Source organism: Cynocephalus volans, chromosome 1 (genome assembly GCF_027409185.1).
Source record: "Cynocephalus volans isolate mCynVol1 chromosome 1, mCynVol1.pri, whole genome shotgun sequence".
Taxonomy (NCBI): Eukaryota; Metazoa; Chordata; class Mammalia; order Dermoptera; family Cynocephalidae; genus Cynocephalus; species Cynocephalus volans.
The window spans coordinates 15980854-15991343 of record NC_084460.1 but is presented as its reverse complement, the minus strand read 5'-3'; the positions used below and the strand labels follow the sequence as shown (position 1 = coordinate 15991343).

General features: G+C 32.2%; 1 pseudogene; it reads right to left on the bottom strand.

Moving 5' to 3' along the window:
• Nucleotides 1–8276: 8276 nt before the first annotated feature.
• On the bottom strand, nt 8277–8399 carry LOC134364798 (U2 spliceosomal RNA; annotated as a pseudogene).
• Between the last annotated feature and the right edge of the window lie 2091 nt (nt 8400–10490).

The window sequence follows — 10490 nt, the reverse complement described above, 5'->3', positions numbered from 1 at the left end:
TTGGGCTATGATTAAGAGCTCTGGCTATAGGTATTACCTATTGGCCTTAAATTCCTTAAATTGTCCTTGTTTTTGTTTCCCCTGTTGACTCTGGGTTTTCTTAAGTTTTCCTCTTGTCAGTCTGTGAAACATACAGCACTCTTGTTTCTACTTCAAGAACAAGCTGGGAATACTGAAAACAAATGGCTTTTCTTAGACCTATTAAGAAGGCTTCAGGCAAACCTTTACCCTGAAATCTGAAGACACAAGCAACCCCAGGGAAGTCACATCTGATATCTACTTACTGGAGCCTGATGCTGGTAGGTGCTGTTAAATGTTAATTTTCATGAATTCCTGGAGGCTGAGTGTGGAGCAGTTTGAGAGAAAGCTGTTTAAGCTATTGTTCTGGAGCCATGTTGGTGTGGTGGTAAGGCATTGTGAGGAGTACGTGTTCTGTAACATGTTTGATCTCAGCCTTTTAATACCCGTGTCCCTGGGCTGTGACCTTCACAAGTGTTTCTCCAGTGGTATACCTTCTTTTTCCCTCCATGCCCCAACTCCCTTCCCTGGCTACAGCCTTCTTGGTCAATTTTCTTAAAGCCCTGTCCCCTGTTACCTATGTTTCTTTTCCTCCTTAGGTGAAACAAGAAGGCTGGAAGAGGACTGGGGTGAGATGAATGCCCTTCCCCCAGGTGGGATAAGGCTCCTGCAGACTTTTACCCTGAAGCATAGGTCTGCGTTATGGGAAAGGTTCTGGAGAATTTCAAAATATTCCTCCCCTTCCCACCAGAGCCATGAGGGGAGCTGTCTTAGATCTTCACTATGAGAACTTGTGATCCCAATAGTCTCTCACTGACACAGTTTCTCACTCTCACACAGCTCCACACTCAGCCTCCAGCAATTTATGAAAATTAGCACTTAACAGCCGCCCTAACAATGTAAGGCTCCAGTGGCTATGCTCCAGGTAAGTGGATCTCAGCTGTGACTCTCTAGGTTTGCTTGTCTCTCCAGACTGCAGGGTGGCAGTTTGCCTGTAGCCTCACTTCTCTGATAGGTCCAAGAAAAGCCACTGATTTTCAGTTTTTCCAGCTTTTTCCTATTACAAGACTGCGATGACAATTCTCAAGTTCTTACATGTAGGAGCTGAATCAAGTGTATTCTTTAAGTAGTAGTATTCTCAACAGAATTCTGAGATCAATGTTTTTATACTTTTTATTTTGAAATAATTATAGATGCATGGACAGTTTCAAATAATTTACAAGGAGGTCCCATGTGCCTTTCTTCGGTTTCCCCCAGTGGTAACATTTGGCTTAACTGAAATATGATATGAAACCCGGGAAGCCGGCATTGTTATAATTCACGGAACTTAATCAGATTTCACCAGTTGTGTGTGTGTGTATTTCCATGTCATGAGATTCATTTTTAGAAAAAATAAAGATGATATCTTACATAACCACAGAACATGTTAAAAACAGGAAATTGGACAGTGATACAATACTATTAAATCTGGTACAGACCTTTTTTACAATGTACCAGTTTTTGTGCATACTCTTTCCTGTGCAGTTCTGTGAAATTGCATCACATGTGAAATTTGAATAACCATTACATAGTAAAGATACAAAATTGCTCAAACGTGAAAAAGAAAGTGCCTCATATTATCCCTTACTAGTCACACCTTCTCTCAAATCCTATTCCCTAGCAACCACTGCTCTATTCCCATTACTATAATTTTGTTACTTTGAGAATATTTAATACACACACACACACACACACACACACACACAGATACACATGGGTACTTCAAAAAGTTCATGGGAAAATTTGTATTTTCTTTTAGTTCTATTTTTCCATGAACTTCTTGAAGTACCCATATACATATTCTGTACAAATATATATGGAATCATACAGTATATAATCCTTTGAGATTAGCTTAAAAAAAAAACTCAGTATAATGTTTTTGAGATCCATTCAAGTTTTTGCATACATCAACAGTTTATTCTTTAAAAAAATATATATATATTTTTTCTTCCTAAGTAATAGACTTTATTTTTGTAGCAGTTTTAGATTTACAGAGAAATTGAGCAGAAAGTATGAGGGTAATTCAAAAAGTTTGTGGAAAATTTTAACTAAAAGATAATACAAATCTTTCCATGGAACTTTTGAAGACCCCTATTACAGGTAGTTCTCAAACTCTTCCCACACTCATACACAGTTTCTTCTATTATTAACACGTTGCATTAGTGTAGTATACTTATTACAATTATAAGCTAGTATCTATATATTATTATTATCTTAATTTTACATTAGGATTCCCTCTTTGTGTTGTCTAGTTCTTGATGGATTTTGGACGTGACCGGTGCCATTGTGCACACAATAAGCACAAAGTAGCCGCCAGTCTTGTCTTCCACTCCAGCACCAAGCCCCTGCCCCCTTCCCTTTACGAGAAGCCTCCTGACTTAAACAGAAACAACTTTCGGGCCTCTGCATTGGCGCAGTTCTCCACCCAGTTACACCAACCTGATGGTCCCTCCCCACATACATTTCACAACAACAGCTAATACAATCTCGCAATCCCATTGTTGCTACTGTCTTCCATTTTGAAGGCAGCCCCGGGCTGTCTGCCACTTTGAGCACTCTTGGCAGATTCTTTTCCTTTAATAAAGCTTGAATGGTACGCGGCATCTCAGCTTACTTTCTCTCAGTTCTATGGAATTGTTCATTTTTGTTTTTTATAACTGAGAAGTATTTCATTATGTGAATGTATCAATGTTTGTCCATTCAGCTGTTAAAGAACACTTGATCTGTTTTCCATTTTTTGGTTATTACAAGTAAACATTCATGTACATTCATGTGCAGATTTTATGTGAACATACATTTTCATGATTCTAGGATAAATTCCCATTTATGACTGTTGGGTCAAATGGTAATTTATTTAATTTTATAAGAAACTGCCAAATGGTGTTCTAGAGTGTTGTACCATTCTATGGTAAATTGTTTTGTACTGTTTAATTGTATCATTTTACTAGCAATGTATGAGAGATCTAGTAATTCTACATTTATTGCCAGCAGTTGGTATTAACAGTATTATTTAAAAAATTTTTAGTCATTCTAATAGGTGTATAGTGTTATCATAGCTTTAATTTACATTTCACTAATAGCTAGTGATGTTGAACATGTTTTCATTGCTCATTTGTCATTTCTATATCCTTTTTGGTGAAGCGTTCAAATTTTTGCTCATTTTCTAATTTAATTGTTTGTTTTCTTGCTATTGAGTTTTAAACAATTCTTAATTTATTCTGGATCTAAGTTCTTTTTCAGATATGTGATTTGCAAATAATTTCTTGAAATCTATGCCTTGTCTTTTTATCATCTTAACAAGGTATTTTGGAAAGCAGGATCTTTAAATTTTGATGAAGTTTAGCTTACTGATTTTTTTTTTAATAGATTGTATTTTTGGTGACATGTCTGAGAACACATCATCTAATTTTTTAATAAGTTAAAAAATAGTAATAGATTAATTATTAAACAGAAAATTATAATAAAAAGTAGTTTGGAGAGGAGAATGAACATATGTTCTTAATATATATGTGTATAATATATAAATAAATATGTTTATAATGATCATATATATACACACACATACATATACATATATGTAGACACAAAATAAATGTATCAAATAAATAATGAGAAAAAGAAAGTATTTAATTGCAGAAGAAATTTAGAGACTCATCAAAGTATTCCCATCATGTTATGATAAAATATTTGTAAACTTAAATGAAATGGATGATTTCCTAAAATAATTTAAATTACCAAATTTAAAGTCTAAATAAAACAATTATTATGTGGAAAATGCAGTAAACACCTTCCTGCTCAAAAGGAAAACAATATATGGACATATTATTAATACTTTCACACATCAATTAAAAACCCATAAATGCCTACATTTTATACAATTTTAAAATTAAAAAGGGAACAAATGTTTTTTAATGAAATTTGTTAAAAATGTAGTTATATTTAAAACCAAATCATGACAGAGTATAAGGGGAGGAGAAAAAGACTGACCAATTTAAATTATACTTAAAGAAAGTATAAAATGTATACGGAACATGTTATCAATTACAGTGATCAAGTGAGGATATTGCTGTTAGAAAGTTTGAATTTCCAGAAATACACTAACAGATTTACTCTACTAATATGTCAAAGAAAAAAACAACTAAAAAATTATGATTATCTTAGTATATTCCAAAAAGTCATATAATGAAACTCAAAATATATGTAAGGCACATAGTAGTTTTAAAAATTTAGTAATCCAATAAGATTTATCAAAATGTAGTTTCCAAATATGTGGGACTTATGCTGTATATACATATTTATAGCACACGTTAGTAGCCAGCCTTGTGATTAACATTAAAACACTAGGCACTCTCTCATGTAAACTAAGAATAAAAGCAGGACAATTGCAATCACCACTATTATTTATAATTGTTCTGAATATGAGATATAAATGCTGGAAGTGGAAAGGAAATTATTATTTTCAAATTATGTAATTACATACTTGAGAAATCTTAAGGAAAACAACAATAACAATTACTGAGAGAATTTAGTGGTGGGGCCAATCACAAAATAGGTAATCAAATATAGTTTTTTAATATAATAATAACACTTTAGAAGTTATAATACATAAAATAGTTACATTCACAATAATAATATTGTAAATATAAATATTAATATTTCACAAATATGAAATAATAAGGAAAAAATCACAACAAATGAACAGGTATTATATAGAAATATAAAAATTTATTCAAGGACTTGGACAAGTCCTTGAATAAATGGACAATTATATCTTACATGGCTAGGTGACAAAATATTGGAAATAAGTCAACTTTCTCAAAGCTAACCAATGGATTCAATTCAATTTATAAAAAAATTCAATGTGACTTTTTTTATTTTTAAGAATTGCTGAAAATTATTCTAGTGTTTATCTGAAAAAAGTAAATATGCAAAAGTGACTAGAAAAACTGACAATAGAGGAAATATATAAAATTTGGCTTACTAAATATTAAAATAATCACAGAAAATGATAGAGTCTGATGCTTCAGGAATCAATCTCTCAACCAAAACAACTAGTGAGTTGGCAAGAACTATTGGAATAGACTATTTTGAAAGTCAAATGTCGTCACTTGCAATGTCCAAGGGAGTGCTTAATGAAAAAAGAAGTTTGTAAATTTCAGTGAATTTTAGTGTTTTGCATAGCAACTACCATCCCAATCTTCCAGCCCTACAGCAGGCAGCCATAGGGTCACCAGCCTGCATTCCTGATACAGCTGCTGGTGCCAGGATAGGGAATAAGAAAGCTTTTCTCCAGAAATTAGAATCATGGAATCATGTGTTTTTATCTGAGAGACCAGATCAAAGAGGCTATTTATTGTTTCAAACTCAATGGGCTAAAGTAGCTTCCTAGGCAGTGTCTGTGGAAGGATCTAAAAGAAAAAGATTCTCTCTCTCTCTCTCTCTCTCTCTCTCTATCTATCTATCTATCTATCTCCCCTCTTTTATTGGATTCAGGCACTCAAGGAAATTCAGTCAGGTCACTGGCTGACCATTAAGGTAATAGAACAAAGACTGTAGTGACCACACAGACAAGGAATATAGACTTTACAAAAATAATTTGGAGAAGTTACTAAACAAACATATGATGGCAGATCTTAACAAGAAACAAGAGAAATCCCTGGGGAGGGGGAAGAATCTATTTTCCAAAGGTATTACACTACAATGTTCAAAATGCCCAGTTCTCAATGAAAAATTACAAAGCACACACACAATAGGAAAGTATAACTCATTCTCAAGATGGTAGACTTACTACACAAAGACTTTAAATTAACTGTCTTAAATATGCTCAAAGAGATGAAGAAAATCATGGACAAAGAGCTTAAGTGAACTGGGAGAACAGTCTATGAACAAGTGAGAAATATAATAAAGAATTAAAAATTATAAAATAGAATCAAATAGAAATTCTGGATTAATAAATACAGTAGCTAAAATAAACTCACTAGAAGAGTTCAACATCAAATTTGAGCAGACAGAAGAACCAGTGAACTTGAAGATAGGGCAATTGTGATTACCCAGTCTGAGGAGCAGGGAGTAAAAAGAATGAAGAAAAATGAACAGAGCCTAATGGACCTATGGGATACTATTAAGCATAACAGTATAAGCACTGTGGAAGTTATAGAAGGAGAGAGAAAGAGGCAGAAAAATATTTGAAAAAATAATGGCCAAAATCTTCCCAAATTTGATAAAAATCTATAAACCTATATATCCAAGAAATTCAACAAACTCTGAGCAAAATAAATTCAAAGAAATACACCCCAAAATGCATTATAATAAAATTGTTGAAAGACAAAGAAAGATAAAATCTTGAAAGCAGCAAGAGAAAAGTGACTTTTTACATGTATGGGATCCTCCATACAATTAACAGCCAATTTCTCAGCAGATTTTGCAGGCCAGAAGGCAGTGGGTGATACATTTAAAGTGCTGAATGAAAAATAAAAACAGAAACAAACCATCAACCAAGAATTCTGTATTCAACAAAACTATCCTTCAAAAATGGAGAAGAAATTAGGACATTCCCAGGTAAACAAAAGCTAAGTGAATTTGTTTCTATAGAGAGTCATTTAACTTGAAACAAAAGGACACTAGACACAAAGCAAAGTCAGACAAAAATATAAAGTTTTCAAGTAAAGGCAAATACATGGTTAAATATAAAAAAACCTGTATTATTGTAATCTTGGTTTATAACTCCACTTTTAATTCTTTCAAAGGAGTATAAATGCAAAAGTATAAAAACAATATTTAACTACATTAATGAGCACATAAAATATAAAGATGTAAGTAGTGGCACGTAAGAATGCTAGATGGCAACTCAAAGCCATAAGAAGATATAAGCAAAGGTCTGGCAAAAGTAACTATATAGATAAATGTAAAAGTTAGTATTAATGTATTGTTGGTTTGTAATTTATCTTTTTGTTTCCTATATGATTTAAAAGAGCAATGTATAAAACAATGATTAGAAATCTATAATCATAGGCACACATAGTATAAATATATAATTTAAATAACTACAAAAAGGGGTGAGGGTAGGGCAGAATAGAACAGTAAATATATGCTACTGAAGCTAAACTGGTATTATTTCCAAGATTGCTATAAGGTTGGGTGTTAACTGTAATCTCCATGGTAACCACTAAGAAAGTAACTAAAAAATACAAAAAGGAAATGTAGAGGGAATCAAAGGGAGACATAGAAAAAAAATTAAAAACAAAAAAAGAATCATTTTTGAAGGAATTGAAGGACACATAGAACACAAATAGCAAAATGGCAGAACTAAGCCCTGCATTATCAGTAATTACTTCAAATATAAATGGATTAAACTCACCAATTAAAAGACAGAGATTGGGAGAGTGGGTTTTAAAACATGATCTAACTCTATGCTGCTTACAAGAGACTCACTTTAGACCCAAACACACAAGTAGGTGGAAAATGAAATAATAAAAAATGATATTCCATTAAAATAGTATCCAAAAGAACACTGGGGTAGTTATACTAATATTAGACAAAAATAGATGTTAAGTAAAAAAATTTTATAGCAGATTAAAAAAACCCACAAAAATATAGCTAAATAGGAGGATAATATCTAGTGTTCTATAGCTACAGCACTGTGTGGTGATCATAATTAACATCGATTTATTGTATACTTCCAATTCGCTAGAAATGAGGATTTTGAAGGTTCCCAGCACAAATAAATGATAAATGTTTGAGGTAATAAAAAAATAATTAGTTGTTGCCAGGGTTTCTGGGGAGGAGGGAGGGTTCAAGAGACAGAGGGATGAGTAGATAAAACACAGAGGACTTTTAAGGCTGTGAAACTATTCTGTATAATATTATAATGGTGAATACATGACAATATGCACTTGGCAAAGAACTGCACAACACAAAGAGGAAATCTTAATGTAAAACTTAGTTAATAATAATATATCACTATTAGTTCATAATCATAAAAAATGTACGACACTAATGTAAATATTAATAATAGGAGAAACTGAGCATGTATGTGGAGAGGGTATAGGAATTATCTAGACTTTCTGCTCAATTTCTCTGTAAACCTAAAGCTGCTGTAAAAATAAAATCTACTTTTTAAAGAAAGGACATTATATATTAATAAAAGCCTCCCTTCTATTCTCTGTTTTATTTATCTTTGTTCTAATACTTATTATTTCTTTTCTTCTGTTGGTTTTAGCTTTAGTTACTTTTTCTAGTTGCTTAAAATGTAAAGTTAGTTTTCTGATCTGAGATCTGTCTTCGTTTTAAACTGATAAGAACAGATACTACACTTGATCTTAGCCAAAAGGCCAAGAAACAATGTGATCTGTCTTCTTTTTTAGTGTAGGTGTTTACAGCTATAAGTTTCCCTCCTAGCACTGCTTTTGCTACATCCCATGGTACATTGTGAAGAAGATATAACAATTATAAACACATGTTCATCAAACAATAGAGTCCCAAAATATATGAAAGAAAACATTGACAGAATTGAGGGTAGGAATGGACAGTTCTGCAATAATAGTTGGAGACTTCAATATCCCACTCTCAATAATGGATAGAACATCTAGACCAAAGATCAATAAGAAATTAGAGCACTGGAACAATGCTATAAGCCATCTACACCTAACAAACCCATACAGAATACTGTACTCAACGACAGCAGAATATCCTTCTTCTCAAGTGCATGTGGAACATTTTCCAGGATGCACCATATGTTAGGCCATAGAACAAGTATCAGTGAATTTAAAAAGACTAGAATCATGCAAAGTATATTTTCTAGCAATAATGGAATGAAGCTGGAAATCAGTAACAGAAGGAAAACTAGAAAATTAGCAAATGTATAGAATTTAAACAATACATTCTTAAACAATTAATGGGTTGAAGGAGAAATCACAAGGGAAATTAGAAAATACTTTGGGATAATGAAAACAAAAACACAATGGTACCATGGGATGTAGCAAAAGCTACCAACCCTGCGAAAATTCAAAGGAATATAAGAGAATACTATAAATAATTGTATAATTTAGACAACTTAGGTAGAATGGACAAAATCCTACAACAAACTACCAGCAACAAAAGAAAAAAATATAGATAAATTGGACTTGATAAAAATTATAACATTTGTGAATTAAAGGACATTATTAATAAAGTGAATGGAATGGGAGAAAATATCGCCATATTATAAATCTGATTAAGTTTAGTATTCAGACTATATAAAAACCTCTTACAACTCAACAACAAAAAGACAACACAATGAAAAAACGGGTAATAGATTTGAATAGACATTTCTTTAAAGAAGATCTACATTTTTGTAGTGAGGATATTAATCTTTGTGTGTTAAAAAAAGAAAAAGAAAAAGTAGAGAGTCGAATAATGGTGGGTGTGAAGGGGAAGATTAGAGGTGAACTATTGGTGAAGAAACTATGCTATCCACCCTAAGTGAATCATTGTGCAGGATGTGCATGTATGTACCCCACAAGAATAAATATAAATAAAATTGAATTACCAAAAAAAATAAAAAAGGAAGATCTACAAATGGCCCATTGTCACATAAAAAGATATTCCATTTAATTGACCATTAAGGAAATGCAAATGAAAATCATGAGATACCACTTTATACCCACTGGGATACTACAACTAATAAAATAATAATAATAATAAAATAATAAAATAATAATAATAATAACAACAACCACAACAACATTAAAAAATGATAGAAAATAATGAGTGTTGGTAAAAATGTAGAGAAATGGCTATTTTCATACATCACTAGTGGGAATGTATTATGGTTCAATTGTTGTGGAAAGTTTGGTGGTTTCTTAAAAAGTTAAATATAAAATTACCATATGAATGATGAATTCTACCCCTAGCTATATACTCAGAAATGAAAACACATGTTCACATAGAAACTTGTACATGAATATGGATGTTTATAGTAGTATTATTTGTAGCAGCCAAAAGGTAGAACTCAAATGTCTATCAATGGATGAATGAACAAACTGTAGTATGTACATACAAGAAATATTATTTAGTCATAGAAAGAAATGAAATACTGATACATGTTATAACTTGAATAAACTTCAAAAACATAACACTAAGTGAAAGTCAGACATAAAAGATAACATATTGCCTTATTCCTTTTAAATGAAACATCTAGAATAGGCAAATCCATAATTACAGAAAGCAGATAGTGGTTGCCAGGGCTGGGGGGAAGGGACAATGGAGTCTGGTTTCAAAACAAAATTACACATTCTTTGATGTTGAGAACAGTGGCATATTCTAGCTTTGTGTTTGTCTTCCAGTTACAAGTGTCATAACTGAATTAAGAGTAAGGACTCATACACACTCCCTGCATTAAATTGAACCATGGCCAAAATTGGGCCACAGGCACCCACAGTATTGAACTATCCTTG